The sequence below is a fragment of the Capsicum annuum genome, chromosome 1 (assembly GCF_002878395.1).
Source record: "Capsicum annuum cultivar UCD-10X-F1 chromosome 1, UCD10Xv1.1, whole genome shotgun sequence".
In the NCBI taxonomy this organism is placed as follows: Eukaryota; Viridiplantae; Streptophyta; class Magnoliopsida; order Solanales; family Solanaceae; genus Capsicum; species Capsicum annuum.
The window spans coordinates 183,248,798-183,267,780 of NC_061111.1; the positions used below are offsets into that span (position 1 = coordinate 183,248,798).

The window sequence follows — 18,983 nt, forward strand, 5'->3', positions numbered from 1 at the left end:
AAACTTGCTCTCTTCATCTTAAACTCCCACAACAAAAGAAAACTAGGGTTCATAAAGACATCATCCCTCAAGCTCCCAACTTCAGATTTCTTTCAATTTATTGGTATTTCTGGCACGTATCTCATCCCTGACTTGAATTTTATACAATGACATATGCTTTAATCATTGTTCATGTGATTTAATTATTGGGTTTGAAATTGGGCTGAGAGCTTTTGATGATTATCACTTGAATTATATTTCCCATAGTTTAAATGTATTGTATATACTTAAATTGATGATTTTTTGGACTGAATGGGTGCTTTAATTTGGAAATTGGAATGGGGAACATGGGTTACCCCAAATTGATGGATTTTGGCTTGGTAATAGCATTAACCTCAACCCACCTGCATGATTTTGGTTTACATATGGAATTTGCATGATTTAGCTCACTTTTAAAACTGTTGCATTACATTAATGAACAAATGGATAAAAAAGGATTTAAAAGGCCTTGGTGGCCATGGTTTTGGATTTTTAAAGGAAGTTAGGAGTCAATTGGTTAATTGGAATGAATTGGCATGATTATATAAGCTTGCAAGCATAATTGGTATGACGATACCAAGTGGTAAATGCCTTAATATAAGAGTTGTTATAGTTGGGATTATGTGCAAAATTGTTTTAATTTAGGATTAAAGGGGCTTGTGTAGCTCACCATGAAGGTGTAGGTCTCGGGGGACCAATATAGGAAACCACATTTGCGGGTGTGAGGGTCTATATGATCGTATGCTAAGTTCACATATTATATTTCTTGGATGGTTGGATATTTGGTGTCTCTGGCTCTCCTTTAGATTTCCTCGATTTGTGTTGCTAACATGCGCTGGGGCCTTTTTAGCAGGGAGAGCTAAACCCATATAGCCCATGGGTTCCCTTAGGACGGATAAAGCTGCACAATCTAGGTTAATTATTTAAAATCTCTTGTTTATGGACCTTGCCCCTATCCCGACATCCTATATATTTATATATGAACGTGTGTGCATTTGTTTTTGATTGGTTTTAGAAATGACATCACTTTATCACTTTCCTTGAATTATATGCCAGTGCTTATTCCACTGACCGTCCCTGGACGTTGCATTATTTCAAGATGTAGGGTCCTAGGATTTTTATGTTACTCCTGTGCAACGTTAGGTGGTGTGATGTTGGTTGAGTTTCTTTGAAGTGGTGAGCCTCCATCTTTCGAAAAGCCTTACCATTTCATTAGGTTTCTTTTTAGATTTTGAGAATTGTGAACTCTCTTTTGTCATTGTCGGGGGCATGTTTGAACCTTGTTTGGTATTCTGGTTTAGAGGTTTTTGTGGAAAAAATGTGGGTTGGATGTTTGTTTGATTTGTAGAGTTTATGTTTGATTATCTATCCTTTTTATTACTATTTATTTTGCTTCCGCAGTATTCTTTCATTGTTTCTATTATTAGGATAAAGGGGTAGTCTCCGACTCACGGTGGACTTGAGATACCCGTCACGAATAGACCCTATTTTGGGTTGTGACAATTCTACTTTAAGATGTAGAAGTTGGTTCCCTTCTCCACTACTCTTGCTTAGTTTTGTGTGGGGGGTAACTTCCTGAGGACGGAATGGTTTTGAAACTGAAAACAATTTCCCCTTCCTGACTTTTGTTGACTATGCTCAAATTGTCTAGTCCTAGCCCTCTTATTTCCCCTCTCTTTTTTCTTTAGTTTCTCAACCTCAATCTACTGAGCACGAGTCATCAATCGATCAGTATCCATATCCCCAATCAATATGACAGTCCTACACTCCTTGAATACCAAGTCAAATGCTCTAGTGACAAACTTACTTATCTGAGCTCTACAATCTAGCAATAACTCTGGGGCATACTCAGCTAACTAGGTGAAGTTGAGGAAATATTCCTTCACTGACATAGAGCCTTGCCTCAGGTTCATAATCTCCTCTACATTAGCCTCTTTCACCTCACGGGGAAAGAACTTGTCCAAAAAAGTTGTCTGAAATATATTCATAGAAGTTGCATTCTCACCTCTACCTTCCTTCCATATAGTAAACCAGTCATAAGCAACATCTTTCAGTTGATAAGAAGATAAATACACACTTTCCTCTTCTGTAACATGCATAATATGAGTAATTTTCTTGACCTTATAAATGAAAAACTGTGGATCCTTATTCACCTTCGACATAAAGAACTTAGGTGGATTTATTCTCACAAAATCTTAAACTTTTGTTGTAGTTAGGATACCATTTTGCTTAATTGGGAATGCTGCTGGCTAATTACCCTGAGCATTTGCATTCATAGCTGGAGCTAACACCTGGAAAGCAAACCAAAACTCAGCTTGAGAGACATTCTCGTTCAAAGGATCTGCAGGTGGAAGTGGGGGCTGGTCCCCATTTCTGTGGGCTTCATCTCTACGATGAGGTATTCTCTATCACATGAAAGTATGAATTAGAGTAGATAGAGATAATTTCAAAGCATGATAGAGATCATAAAAGAAGGGATGGTTCCTAATACATTTTGTAGCCTTTAACTCGTAAGTGTGGCACGCTTTACACCTATGTTCAAGACTCTATGTAACACGACTTGTTAGACTCTCTATGAATCTTTAAACCATAGGCTCTAATACCAAGTTTGTAATGCCCTGAAACTATTCTCTAGACGTCACATGGTGTTTAGAACTACAAGTAGTCCCAAGACTAACCCATGGTACGCACTCAACACTGAATAAGAAATTCTTAGTATAGACATACGCGAAAATCTTAACTTATAAACTAAATTGTCTTTGAAATATCAATCTTAATAAAAACAAAATAAACCAAACCACAACTAAAAGTCCAAATTCCCAAATGAAATAAACAACTGACAGGTTCTGACAAGCCTCTAACTAAACTGAAGAGTCACTAGGACAGACACAAGTTGACTTAAAGGAAACATAAAAGCTAAAATTCTATGTATTAAATGAACATCAAAAGCAACCATAATCTTAGACCTCGTAGCATGAGGACTCACTAACTGACAGGATGTAGGAAATGGTGATTGTGGGTAATCGTACTATTCAGGACAAACACCAGAACCTACACTATGAAACAATATTGCTACAGAGATATATACGTAGTTAGTACTCCTAGAATGTACAAAGTATATGTGGGTGAATGTAATAAGTAAAATAGAAGTTGAACATACTCATAAAACATGTATGCTAAGTGTAAATACTTGATCATGAATAAAACTGAAAGTTGAAATCTCATAAAGCATAACTCATAAAGCAACATCCGAATAAGGCTTCTGAGCCATTACACTTAGTCTCCAAAATCCTTTTTATTTTTCTTGTGGGAGATTCTTATAACCAACATAAACTACATGAGCTATCATGGAGTTCAATACCTTAACCACAATGAGGAGAGTTATTTTTCCCTTGCCATCGGTACAAAACGAAACTTAGAGTTATCACTAAACTTAGCCCATGGGGTATACAGACATTCTATAGCGAGGTCTCTTAAACCTATGGTGGCACGTAGTTTCTGAAAAATAGGATGCTCTAAGTCCACATTTCCCTATTGGTGCTAAATACTACTCCAAAAATATATACTCATATGTCCATACTTATGAAATTCACCTTAAACTAGCATGTGGATTTATAAAACTAAAAAACAACTATGCTTCTCTTACTTAAATCATTCTTATAAATAAAATTATGAATTTCATTACTTATCTGAGATTATAAGATCAAAACTGAAACTTTCATCATGTTGTAATATTTTGTAACTTGAACTTGTAAGCTTGAACTTCTTGTGAAGGTAGTAACTCATGCTCAAAATTGAAATCATTTATAATCTCATAGAAACTTCATATCAAAATATCAAACTCAATGTTTAAGACTACTTTCATGGATAAAATCATAAGTAAACATGAAATTTTCTGCTAAATAAGGCCTAACTTATGAGAAAATATCAAAATATTAAAGCGTAAGAAAAGTGGGTATGAATCCTAGTAAACCAACTTCTTCAAATTCAATTAAAAATTAACTTTTGGGCACAAGTATGGAATAATATCCTTTTTCAAATCCCATATACCTGAACTTGATGAATTTTCTCAAAAGAAAGCTTAAACTTGAGACTTTGGAGCTTGAAATTTGGAGAAGAACCCTTACTTGGAGTTATTAAGAATTTAGGGAGGAGATGAATCATGTATTATGACTTATGAGGGTGGGAATCGTGTTTATTATAGTTGTAGTATCATTTAAGAGGTAAAAAACCAAAAACCCTTCAAAAAGCTTAAGAAAAGCTAAAATTTGGTATTTCTGTGCCCTTGGGTGTGGAATGCCCTTATTGCGCCACATAAAGGGCGTGGCACACTCTTATTGTGGAAGCCAACTGGTGTGGCATGACTTTATCATGTTAGGCTACTGATTTTTGCATAAGGGTGTGCCATACCTCTGTGATATGCTCTAAATGCGGACTATTACTATTTTAGGGTCTCAAAATATCCCAAAACATGATCCAAAAATTCAAAACACTTTCTAATGGTCTCATATTATTTCTTGTTATTATTCAACTTAGAATTGCAAAAAACCTTGAAGGAGAAATCAAAATAAAATTATTGAAATCTTAGGGTCTAACATAACTATAAAGCAGATAGAAATTAATTAAAAGTTTGAGCTCACGCAAGTGGGTTTAAGGATTAATATTTACTATTATATAGAAATATGAGGTCATGAGCCAACTTCTCAGGTTATGCAACCTACCATAACTCACCCATACGTAAGCTTACCCATAATTTGAGATAGTAATGGACTCATAAGAAAGGTAGAAGAAAAACTAAATAACAAGGAGAAATAAAGCAATAAGAAAGTAAATATATCTCTAAAACCCGGTGAAGTTATTACAAGAGCTTCTAATACCACATAAGTATAAGTAGAATACAGAATAAATAAATACATCTCATCTCAAAAATGAAAAAAAAGTGATTAGTCTAACAATAAGGAGAGTAGGGACAACTCCAAACATTAGGAGCTTATTCCAAATCTCTGATCCATGCATGCTCTGCACGATGTACACATTAATGGTGAGAAGTCGTACTAAGATAATCAGGCTGCAGAAGTGTAGTATGAGTATCAAACATGTAGTACTCAGTAGGCATAGGCCTACTAAGATATAGAAATAATGCAAGTATAAATAAGATATAAAGCATGAATATAAACTACAGGCACTACTCCGACATTAAAACATAACAATACTAATGAGGCAGTAAGGATAAACTATGCTAATCTACCAATAGTCAAGGATGTAACCCGAACCTACTATTCTAAGAACTTAAAATTGACATTCTTGATTCAACAATACCATCAAAATTTCCATCCGAGGCCATTTCGATAAAAATGAGTCCTTCATCTAATGAGTCATTTTTACTAATTTCTAACTAGTATCCCAAAACCAGTATGGAAGCCTCAGGGCCTAATCAATGCCCAAACTACACCTCCAATTGAAGATAAAACGGTCGCTGTCAAGTAAAGCAACCCAACTCATATTAGAGTATAGGTAATACGTGGACTTGTCTATCTAGCTTGCTGGAATCAACACTGAAAGTAAATAAGGGGTTTGTAGTAGTAATATCACAAAAGTAACCAAACTCAAAAGCTTTAGTTGTAAACAGTCAGAAATGAATACTAGGCTTTGTTTCCCCCCTTGCTTCTAACTCAATAGGCTTCTCGTGCTCAATCCAACTATCAAACTATTGCACATGTAGAGTCTGGTAAGTTAGATATCACCAAACGCCTCTCAGTATACTTTGGTGAATTTCACTTATCTCCTCTCGATCTTAGTGCATGCCTTACTAACCCTTACCTTGGATCCCAGTTTTAACTATCTCCTCACGATCTCAAGTTGATTAGATGTAAGTTAATCGTCTTAAGTAGATAATGCCGGTAAGCTTATTTTGGTAATTAACCCCAAATCACTATTGTGATCTCCTTTTCCCAATCTCTACCTCCCTCTCGGGTTCATAGTGAATATAGGTTGGATCCTAACATTTACAGCTATTAAAAAAGCAATAAGTATGAAGAAAACCACAATGCATGCAACAAAAACTATCAATAAGGTTGAACACTTTCCCTACTTTGTTATTTAGTCGGGGTTCCCACAAACCTAGCTAAGGGAATTAGCCGCTCATATTTGTAATTCGATCAAAAGAATTCATAATTGAATCCATTCAAATAATATCACAATAATCAATGAATAAAACCCAAAGTATTTAAATAAATAAATAACCAAAATTAGTACAAAGTGATCCCAAGATCAAAATAGAATCCTGGAATCAAATATATGTTTGTAAGTATATAGAATGCGTAAACTAACTAAAAATGTCAAAATGGTATTTACAAAATACAAGGAAACAACATACCTAGTGTATTCCCACATAGTATGGTCTTGGGAGGGTAGAGTGTATGCAAACCATACCACTAGCTCAGAAAAAGTAGAAAGGTTGTTTTCAACCGAATACAAAGAAACCTTAAAAAATAAATTTCGACTGAAAAAGAAAAATTGAGGTTGGTGGCCTCCTACGGGCAGTAGATGATCACAAGTAGGTACCTCCTTTCTCTAACAGCTCTTGAATTCTCTAGACATGGCTCTTCTACAACTTACTCCGTCACCTACGGGTCGTAGATGGCACCTAGGAACCATAGGTGGCACCTACAGGCCCTAGGTGGTACTTACAGACCGTGGGTGCTCTATGTAAGTGATAAAGTATCTTTTCTGCACATCTGAGCCTCTAGAATTCCAATTTTTGACACCTACTTTGGAACCTATGCCCAATAAGTGGTACCTATGGGCTATAGGTGCCCAGGTATGTAGCCCAAATCTTTAATTTTCATCCTTTTCTTCAGTTTAGCATCCAAAACCTAGTTTCCTACCAAACATGACACAAAACACGTTATATTTAATAAAAAAACCTAAGTAACTTGCTTATTTATATTGTTTTAAGCATTGAAAGTGCCATTAATCCATAACACATCAACACTCTCAACTTAAAATGTTTGCATGTCCTCAGGAAACACAACAAAATAAAATAAAATAATGATGCTTAACTAGGAGAACTCTAAGCTAGCTATGGCAGTCAATTAACACTTTAAGCTAAAGAACATTACCCCTTACTATTTCAACAATCCAAAACCAACTTTATGTATACATGAAGCACAACAGTGTGATACAAGGGTAACAATATATGGGATTATATTAGCAACAGACAACTATGCATATATAAGAGTTACACTATCCAAACAAGTAAGAAGCTAGCAATACAACCCATGTGCCCTCACAACAAAGAAGTCCTACTCACTCATATGGAATAATGTATTTAATGTAGTGATGGTTAAGATATATTTGAGCTTAAAAGAGAAGTTCTACCATTGTAAATCAAATACCATAGGCCTGCCCTTATTTTCTTTACCTTAGTTTTCAGACAGTCAAGTTAGGATCACTATAGGGCTTTATTCGACTTGTACTATAGGCTTGGGGGCTGGTACGGTACATATGAATATATTTAGTACTAAGTATCCTTAGAACTACACACACTTTGGGGTCCACTCAACAACTATTTTCCATTTCATTCCACCCTTTTTATTCTTTTATCGCACATTCAGGTTGGGTGTGTTACTTTTATTCTTTATTTTTCTTTTTTTTCTACCACACCCGCCATACTATCATTTTCTTATTTTTACCCTTCTTCATAACCACTTTATATTATGAATACTTATGATAGCTACCCTCAACTTAGCTGATTTGCCTGAGTTGAGGTGCAACACACACTTTGGGGTCCACTCAACAACTATTTTCCATTTCATTCCACCCTTTTTATTCTTTTATCGCACATTCAGGTTGGGTGTGTTACTTTTATTCTTTATTTTTCTTTTTTTTCTACCACACCCGCCATACTATCATTTTCTTATTTTTACCCTTCTTCATAACCACTTTATATTATGAATACTTATGATAGCTACCCTCAACTTAGCTGATTTGCCTGAGTTGAGGTGCACAATATCCAAGGTGGACCAAAGCCAAAACAGATTCATTATAACATAAATGGAAAAGTGACAGGTGTAACAAGAAAAATAGTATATAAGGCTAAAAAATTGGGATCAAGGGATACTTATTCACACATGGAAGGTCATTTAGGCTAATAGTGGACTAATATAAGAATTGACCTATGATCCTTTCCTAACCAACTATCCTACAGCCTAGGCAAGACTAAATGGGCAAGTTATGTATTTAACACACAAAGGAAACTAAGTAGTATCTCACATAAACATGTCACAGAGTCAAAATTCAAGCTACTACCTATCTGATTCATGCACAGGTTTGTAATGATTATCATGTCCCCAATTCTAATCCAAGAACTGAAAGTGAAATATGAAAAGATGAAGTGGAAATCTAGATTGAATGTGTAATTAGTGCTAATGGACAAGTTGGTAACAAGAACAAGTCACGTTCTTGCCTTTTATTAAGTGTGGGGAAGTTGGTAATTTGAATTTGAAAGGGAAGAGGAAATTTTGAAGTTAAATGGGTTGTAGGAGAGGTTTAGGAGATTAAATACCCTAGGGGGTCGATTAGGGCTGGGTTAGGGTTGGTGTGGGCCTAAATTTTTAAATAAAATTGGGCCCAAAAGTTGCCACTTACGGCACCACCTACGGATTGTAGGTGGCACCTACGGGCTGTAGGATCCATTCCATAGGTGGGCCCATTTTTTGACCCTTTTCCCTGCTCTCTGGACTTTGTATTCTGACATATACTGCACTGCTTATGAAGTCATAAGTGGTAATTATTACATCATAAGTAGATTCATAATTTCAAGTCTAGAAAATCCTCAAAAATCTTCAAAATTTCCTTTAACATTTAAAGCACAACTTACCCGTCCCACGTGGGACTTATGACCTTTATGAATTGGTCACAAAGTCTTGTTACCTGGAATATTCTGGATGAATCAATGTATTACCGTGTTTTAGGTCGTTCCTCATGCTAATGTACCTAAAAAAAGAAAAAAATACTTATAGACACTAATATAGTGGGTTGCCCCCCATCACTTGATTTAACATCCTAGCGTGACGTGGCTATGTTGGTTACTCAGACTTTGCCAATAAGTCCATGAGTTTCCTCCCATGCAGTGTTTGATTTAACGTCGCGGGACGATGTGGGTACCTTTACTACTTAGAATTCATCAAGGTACCAAAAGGAGTAACCTTCAAGATATCAACATAATGAATAACTGACACCACCCTCATGTCGGTAGGCTGCTTCATAGTTCTTCAGACATTGAATGTGACTTTTTAATTAGTAACTCTGAACTTGAGCTCCCCCTTTTCCATAATAACCATCGCTCTACCTATGGCTATGAACAATCTTCCCAATATGATGGGCATCTCTTAGTCAACCTTACAATCCAAAATAATAAAGCCAACCGAAAGAATAAAGTCATAAACTTTCACCAACACATCAAATGATATGCCTACAGGTTTCTTTATTGTGTGATTTGCCATTAATAATTGCATAGTAGTTAGCTCTAGCGGGATCAATACCTATTGCTTGAATACAACTAGCAACATCAAATTGATGTTGGCTCCCAAGTTACATAATGCTCTAGCGAATCTGTATATCCCTATAGTACATGGGATCGTAAATGCTTCAGGATTTCCCTTCTTCTGGGCCAGAGACTTAGAAGTAACTACACTGTAGTGGTGCAATCCACCAACGTCTTCAAAGCTAACTACTCTATTCTTTATTACCAATTTCTTCATAAATCTAGGCATCTTCTCTAAAGCCTCAAGGAGAGGGATGTTCAAGTTCAAATCTTTTAGTATCTCAATAAATCTTTTGAACTTCCTTTCCTCCTACTTCTATTTTAGTCTTTAAGGAAAAGGTAGGGGCGGTCGTGGAACTTGCTTCATTATGGGAGGTCGGGGCGATCGTGGAATTTTCTTCAGTATCTTAATGAATTTCTTAAACTTCCCTTCCTCCAAAACTTGCCCTTACCTTTATCCTTATCAACACAAACATCAACACCTGTCGGCTTGCCTGAATCTACGATAGGTGTCTTATCAACCACAGTACTATCATTCTTTGACACATCCATAGTAGGTAACAGGGGATTAATAGTAGGCTTACAACTTCGAGTGGTAATAACAAGACAATGACCATCATTCTTTGGATTCCGAACCATGTTACTTGGAAGGATGCCCGGTTACCTCTGATTTAAAGTAGCAGACACCTACCCAAACTGCTGTATAACTGCTTGATTGCAGTCACATGAGAATTAATCTTCTAGGTTAAACCTGAAATATTATCCTTAATCTCCTTAAAGCAGTTTTCTTGATTTTCTTGTCCCATCACTAGTTTGGATAAGAACACCCTCATTATTGATTCAGTATTACAACTGCCTGGTGGTACATGCCTATCTCCCTTCTCTTTGTACTCATATTTCCTTCTCCAATCACTATCACACTCCCTACTATAATCTCTGTATCTATATGCATAATAATTTTGACCTTGGTTTCCTTGCTTTTTAGCTCAAAAACCCACCAATTCGCAATTAAGATACTTATCCTCCTTTTTCTAGTCAAACTCATATGCTCTAGAGGTTACACCCTTTGAACCTACCATGTTCACTTTCTCAGAATTCACTATTGCAAACTGCTTAGTCAATAACCCAATGTTAGTCCTCAACTGCTCAACCTCTTACACCACAGAATCATCAACCATCCTATGTTCATCGAAATCTCTAATGGTATAAGTTCTAGTTCCCTTTTTTGCCTCCCGAGTATGCCACCCTCTAGTCTAGAACTCTAGAAGCTACTTCCAAGCATAATCTCATGAATGATCCTCCAGTGATTGTATCTGCCATAACTCAGGAACTGATGTTCAGGGCTCTACAAAATATCTCCAGTAAGCTCTTTCCTAAAATACGATGATTGGGTACCATGCTCAAACTTTTTTTAAATCGGAACCAAGCCTAGTACATTGACTCAGAATATAGTTGGTTGAAGTTTTGTATCTCATCTTTTAACTGCAATATTCTTTTCGGAGGAAATAAATAGTTTAAAAGTTACCTGCGCAATACATTCCAAGTGGTGATTGATCCTTTAGAAATTTTCCTCAACCACAATGAAGTTTCTTCAGTCAATGAAAAGGGGAACAACCTTAATCTGAGTGCCTCCTGATCTACCTCTATAATAGTATAAGAAGTGAAGATACCAACAAAATTAACAAGATGCATATTTCAATTGTTTGTAGACAAGAAATAAAATATACCTTTCAAGTTCAAGAGTTGGATCCTGGCACTGGTAATGTCAAATTTCACATTAGGGGGCAGTGTAGGAGGAATGATAACTCTTGTTTCTACCAGCTCAAAGTATCCTATATCCTTTTCATTATCGTATGGCTGAAAGTACTGGTATGCTGGGATCACTTGAGATTGACCACCTCAAACTATATCTCGATTATCATCTAGTGCTGCTCGATGATCAACTGTCGGTCTTGGCCTGGCTAGCTCTGCCTTCTGAGCTAGCCGGGCCTCCTTATCCCTTCTCAGGTTAGCAGCTGCATCTTTCAACAGGGAATATGTGTAGTTATCTCTCTATTTTATTAGAATCAATGAGAAGTACTGAAAGTAAATAGGGGGTTTGTAATAGTAATTTCAAACCAGTAACTGAACTCAAAAGCTTTAGTTGTAAATAGTCAGAAATAAATACTAGGATTGTGTTCCCCCTGGCTTCTAACTCAGTAGGCTTCCTGTGCTCAATCCAATTTTCAAACTGCCACGCATGTAAAATCTGGTCAGTTAGGTATCACCAATCACCTCTCACCATACTTTAGTGAATTTTTCTTATCTCCTCTTGGTCTCAGAGTATCGCCTTACTAACCGTTACCTTGGACCCCAGTTTCAACTATCTCCTCTCGATCTCAAGTTGATTAAATGTAAGTTAATCATCTTAAGTAGATAATCCAGGTAATCTTATTTTTGCAATTAACCCCAAAACACTAGATTTAATTTTCCCAATCTCTACCTTACTCTCGGGTTTGTAGTAAATACAGAATGGATCCTAAAGTTTGCAACTGTTAAGAAAGAAATAAGTATGAAGAAAACCACAATGCAGGCAACAACAACTATCTAGAAGGATTGAACACTTTCCCGACTTTATTATTTAGCCAGGGTTCCCACAACCCTAGCTAAGGGAATTAGCCACTCATATTTGTAATACGATCAAAAGAATTCATAATTGAAGCCATTCCAACAATATCACAATAATCAATGAAAAACCCAAAGTCTTTAACTGAGTAAACAACCAAAATCAGTACAAAGCAATCCCAAGATCAAAATTGAATCCTGGAATAAAATTTAGTTTTATAAGTATATAGAGTGTATAAACTAACTAAAAAATGTCAAATGGATATTTATAAAGTACAAGGAATCCCTAAAAATCAAATCCCAAACGAAAAAGAAAAATTGAGGTCAGTGGTCACTGACTAAGCCATATACGGGTCTTAGGTCGCACCTACGGAACATAGGTGGTCCCACGTAGGTGCTCTCTTCCTCCAACAGCTCCTGAACTCTTTGGACTTGGCTCTTCTTCAACCTACTCTGTCACCCATAGACCGTAAGTGATGTAAGTATTAGAGTCTCTTTTTCTGAACTTCTGATCCTCTGGACTTCCAATTTCTGACACCTACTTTGGCACCTACGAGCAGTAAGTGGTACCTACGGGTCGTAGGTACCCAGATAAGTAGCCCAAAACTTTAACTTTCGTCCTTTTCTTCAGTTTAGCATCCAAAACCTGGTTTCCTTCAAAACATAACATAAAACACATTATATCTAACAAAAAGACCTAAGTAACTTGCATATTTTTATTGTTTTAAGCATCGAAAATGCTATGAATCCATAACACATCACTGCCCAAAATAAGATTCCCTCTAGCCTAAATCCATATTCCATAGCTAATGAAGCTATCAAAATTCTTATCTGAGTCTATTTACTATAAGTTTTGGTTTGAGATCAATTTCTTAACTTCAAAAGCTCTAAAATAGAGAAATGGGCTTAAAACATAGATGATAAGTTCAAAAATTAAATCGACGATTCTGGCAAGTCATAAATGACATGGTCGCTATGAAATAGCACGAAATACCAATAACGTACCAAAACTAAGAAACTAACATGGAGGGTCATTACATATCAAGATCCATCATTTCTCCAATAGAAAAAAATTACTCTATATTAAAATTGGTGCTTCTAATGAAAATATTCTTCTCGAAAATAGAAAAAGTATTTAAGAAGAAAAATTCTGCTACTTAATTAAATGTAGGAGAATAGAATTATTTTTAGCATCCAATAACTTTAGAAATAAAAAATAAGAAGAAGAAAAAGAACTAAAAATAAATGAAAATTAATGCCTCAATCTATAAAAACCAGTGGAATGAAGTTGTTTTGCAATTTAAAAATTGCAAATTGCTAAAGTTGCAGGAACCTACCATTTCTCTTTCATATTTTTTTTTAATTTTGGGGCCCACTAGCCCATATTTTCTCTTTCATCCTCGCTTTTCTTGCTTTTTTCTTATAACTTGTGGGTCCTACGACTAAGGCAAAATTTATCATCTTTGCAGCTCTTTTTTTTTTTTCCTTTTTCAATTTGGTGGGTCACGCAGTGTATGAAATTTGCTTTTCATCTTTGTAGGTTTGCTTCTTTGTCTCTTCATCTTTTTCACTTCTTTAATATTTCTTTTTGTGTTGGATCTTCAATTATGTAATCAGTCCTGGAATTTCTTTCTCCACATATCTCCTTATTTGATGTTTTTCTTATAAAATCGTGATATTTTCTATAAAAAAAAATAAAAATATTAGTATTAAAATTAAATAACAACTAAATTTACGTATGATTTTTTTCTAACACCAAATTCCTCATACTTAAATATTTTCTCATCCTCGAGCAAACAGACAAGCAAAAAGAATTAATAATTATTGTGGCTAAATTTTTTAAAGTAAAATCATGAAAATTTTGGTAGAGAAGAATCGACTGAAAAGACTCAACGAGTTCAACCATCTTTAACCTTACTTATATTCACTAATTATAATGAACCTCTTCATCGTTACGGGTAAGTCAATCATATATAAGCTCTGGGTATTTTTTTTTTTAGAATTTGGAGTTAGAAATTTCAGGTTAGTCTAGATTCAGACAAAATTTGAGTGAGGTTATGATCTAGGCAATTCAAGAATGGATTGGGTAAATATGGTTAATTTTAGCTTGAGTTTATGATATCTAACACAATAAGGAATCCGTACAACTTTTTCAAAGCCAAATTGAGTAAGTAAAACTCTTGATATCGAGCTCAACTTAAAGGAGTCGGTGCAGAATGTTCTACTTTGAGACTGTATTGTGAAAAAAGTACAAAATTGAAAAAATTCCTGAGTTTCTAACTCACCACAGCTACTATAGCGATGTGCACGTCGCAATAGAGATTGTCACTATTGTGGAATAATTCTCACTATAGCGGAATTAGTCTTGATATAGCAGGATATATCGCTATAGAAGGATCATGTCGCTATAGCAGGATAAGTCGTCTTTAATGTAGAAATTTCTCCAAAATATTTTCCTATTCTAAACTCATTCTTTGGAAAGAGCTTAGGTGATTTAGGATATTTTCTTCAGTTTTTCATTAATTTGCTTCATAAAGATAAGTATTTTTCTTTAAAATAAAAGATGACTTTGGGCCTTTTACTAAGATAACAAACACATACATACAAAACACAGCATACCCAAACCCGTTCCACTAAAAAAATTAGCTTCTAGCTACTCCTAAAAACAAAAGCCAAAGAAAAATTCTGAAAAAAGAAATGGAAAGGAAATGGAAAGTGAACAGCCATGGGCTGAGCTGAACCCTAGTTACACTACTGCGCCTTTGTCACATCGGGAAGACAAAAAATCAGCTGAGACCACCAGTATAGTCAGTGGATTTTTAAAGTTACGTGACCTATCTCTATCGATTTCTACCTTGAGCTTCCTGTTTTAGCAATTTATCTAACCTCTTTTAGTTTATCAATCATTTGGAAGCAATCACTTAGGCAACCTTACAATCTCTCACATGTGCCGTGATTGTTATCCTAAAAAATAAAGTCTTCTTCAAGAGTGATGACTTCAGAGTCTGATTTAGACTCTAGCTAGTAAGTTATAGATTTAGGATCTGTGAGAGATTTTAGTTGTTTCATACTAGTGTTCATCTGATTATTGATTTTTCCTTAGTGAGATGAACCTCATACGAAGTTGATACTACCACCATAGGAATTCTCAACTACCTTATGAACACTCATCGTATAAAATAATATCATGGATATATTGTGTGTCTTGGTGAACCAACCTCAATTATAATCTGAAAATGTCCTATCTTGAGTGACTGATCTGTTGTTATAGTGGTGCTGTTGTGATTTTCTCTTTGTAATGATCTTGAGTGAATAAATTCCAACATGTTTTCCTTATTACTAAGAAACCCCTTCTTTGATCCTCACAAAAGGGATTTGAAGCTTATCAAACAACAGGATTTGTTGTGCCTTTTGTGGAATTTCTTTAGTGGTGTTCTAGTTAACAGTGTATGCATCTATGCCAATGTCTGTATCTGCACCTGCAAAATGAACAACATTGTCAGCTAGAAAGTTTGATAGCAGATTTCCTTCACTGTAATTGTGCTTTCGCTACATCACCCCCTTATTTCCCCTTTCATTTATTAAGCTTACTCTCCATCTTTGGACCCATGGGCAGTCCCAATCTCCATCTAGCATTTTCGACATAGCTAATGAATAACAACAACAACAACAAACCCAGTGTATTCCTACATAGTGGGGTTTGGGGAGGGTAAGATGTACGCAGTCCATACCTCTACCTCTAAAGAAGTAGAAAGGTTGTTTCTGATAGTACATAGCTAATGAATCTGTTTCTATAATAAGTGGAAACAAATCATGCCTCACACAATGCTCCACTCCTTCATTGGCAAGAACCTCTACATGTAAACAGTTAGTTCAAGGGATGATTTTGCTTCAGCATAAACCCTGTACCCTTCATTATTTCTAATATAAAAGTCCAAGGAACTAATAGTGCTGTTAGAACAAGCATGTGTATTGAATTTAAAGGTCCTTGTTGGTGGAAAGTCCCATTTCACTAGTTTGTACTCTCTCTTACCCAAGGTTTTTGTGCCTTTTCAGTCTCTCAATCAATTGTGTCCAATTATTAGGAAGGTCTAAGATTTATAAAAATATTACCTTTGCTAAAAGGTACAGAATTTAATTGATCTCATATATTATCTTGTGTTATGTCATTGTACTTTCATGAAGAACACAATTCTTTATTTTCCAGAGTTGCCATAAAATTATTGTTTGAGCTTCCTAGATAAGTGTTTTAATATTAGGGGAAGTTTCAGCTTTTCACCAGATAGAAAGGGCATGATTAAGTTATGTAGGATTCCATTGAATATCTCCTGCACCTACATATATTCTCCAAATTCTATTAGCAAATTCACCAGTCAGGAATAAATGATTCATATCCTCAATTTGATGATCAACACAACACCTGCATCTTAAAACTGAATTCAGTCCATTTCTAGCCAATATGTCATCATTTGGTAATCTTTTTCCTCCACACTCTCCACATAAAAAAAAGGAGATCTAGAAACGTAAACCTTTCATCCACATCTATTTAAAGAAGCATTGTTTATCCTCTTTATGCCCTAACACTTTTGATTGTAAAGAATGCTTGTGACCTCATCATCAATCTCACAATCAAGACTAACGAAGTCAGTCGAAAAGATAAATCGGTCAACTTTCACCAAAACATCATGCAACACACCAACAGGATTTTTAATTGAACGATCGGCCATTAGAAGCCTCATAGTGGTGGGCTTAGGAGCACCCAAGCTAACTTTTGGAACACAACAAATGATATCAAATTAATACTTTCCCCAAGATCACACAATGCTTTTCCAAATTTGTACACCCCGATAGTGTAAGGAATAGTAAATGCACCCGAGTCTTCTTTCTTCACCACTGTTGTGCTAGACATTATAGCACTACAATTGTGGGCTACCTCAATTATTTCAAAATCCATGACTCGTTTCTTCGTTACCAAGTCCTTCATAAATTTTGCTTACCTAGGTATTTCTTGTAAAGCTTCTAGCGAAGGAATATTTACCGATAAATTGCTAAATTTTGCAAGAAACTTTTTAAACTTGGTATTATCATCTTTCTTCTTGAGCCTTCATAGGAATGGGGGAGGACTTTTAATTTGAGGCAATGGAACAATTGGAGTTTCATTCACTTTTGGAGTGTCATCATCAATTGCCTTAGGAGTTTTCTCACTTTCAACATTTTCTTCAACTACCTTCGGCCTTTCAACACTTGTCTCATTAGGCTTTGGATCATCATCATTTGGCTTTTTTAGCCGCTTTCTCTTTGCATTGGCTTGTTCATCATTTGCCTTTCAATTGGGTTCTTAACTAAGATCAACAACATCTTTACCAAGAGTCCGACCACTCCTAGTGAAAATAGCCATGATATGAGCATTATTTTAAGGATTGACAACCATGTCACTAGGCCATCCACCCCTTGGTCTTGCATTAAGTTATGCAGAGATTTGGACCAATTGAGTTTTAAGTTGCCTGATAGAGGCCGAGCGAGATGTCACTATTTGATTGAGTTGTGAGAAGTCACCTTTCATCTCTCTCACCATCTTATCGGTCCCTTTAACACCCATTAAAATTTGAGCAAGGACATCTTCATTTTTGAGCTTATCCGAGTCAATGGAACTTGACTCTTTACCCTTGGACCGATCATGTAGAGGTACGTACCGGTCATAATCTCTCCTTATATCTCTAATCTTGATCTCTATCATGATCTCTTTTCTTCCAACCTTGAGTCCCACCTTGCCCTTGCTAGGTAGGGCGGGAACCCCCCGATTGGTTCTATAAGAACCAAAATTCTTCATCAAGGGACTCCGTTTCCTAGTCAGCATAAGCTCAAACACTCTTAGAAGCAATGATGTTAAACGCCTTAGGAGGAGCTCCAGTCAAATGCTTGGTGAGAAGATCAAGTTGCATCACCGCTTTAGCCATATTTGCATCTCTCTTTTCGTTCTTTTTTTGCTCTTGGCTCACAAAAGATGCGGAGAGAGCCCCCATGGCTACCTCGGTATCTCTTGTGTGCCACCCTCTACTTTGCTGGGTCACTTGATCTAATAAAGTCGACACAACACCATATGATAGTTTGATAAGAGAACCCCCGACCGCATTATCGACTACCATCTTGTTTAATTGATCCAATGCCCTATAGAAAATTTAAAGAAGCATTTTATTCGGAACCTCATGATTTGGGCATTGCATTAACTTGTTGTTGAATCATTTCCAAGCCTCGTATAATGCTTCACCATTAAGTTGGCAAAAGTTGGTGATTTCATTCCTTAGTTGTAACATCCAAGGAGGAGGAAAGTATCTTTTTAAGAATGCTTCCGTGAGCCCAACCCATGAAGTGATAGACCCTGCGGGCAAAGACCGCAACCATAAGACAGTTTTTCTCATTAAAGAGAATGGGAAAAGACGTAATCAGATTGACTCTTAAGATATATGGGCCATGTCAAATGGAGAACATACCTCAATAAAATTTGTCAAGTGTAGATTAGCATCCTCATATGCTTGTACTCCAAATAACCCTTTCATTTAAAGCAGATGAATCATCATGCTAGTAACGTGAAACACTCCATTTAATTCTTCTGGTGGAATACTAATAGTACTAGCTCATCCTGCATCACCGAGGTGATCCTCATCCTCAAGATACCCATCAATCATCTTGGTATTACTGTACTATTGTCTCATAGTATCGTGTATACTATTATACGCTCTCGAGAAAGAATAGAAACACCAAACAATGTAAAATAAAATACTATGGCTAACCCAAAGTAACTAAAAACACTACT

General features: G+C 36.0%; 1 non-coding gene across 1 annotated transcript; it reads left to right on the top strand.

Annotated features, from left to right (window-relative positions):
- The first annotated feature begins 18,370 nt into the window (after window positions 1-18,370).
- On the top strand, window positions 18,371-18,476 carry LOC124892125. Its single transcript, XR_007050082.1, has one exon. It is a non-coding gene; the product is annotated as a small nucleolar RNA R71 (small nucleolar RNA).
- The last annotated feature ends 507 nt before the right edge of the window (window positions 18,477-18,983 follow it).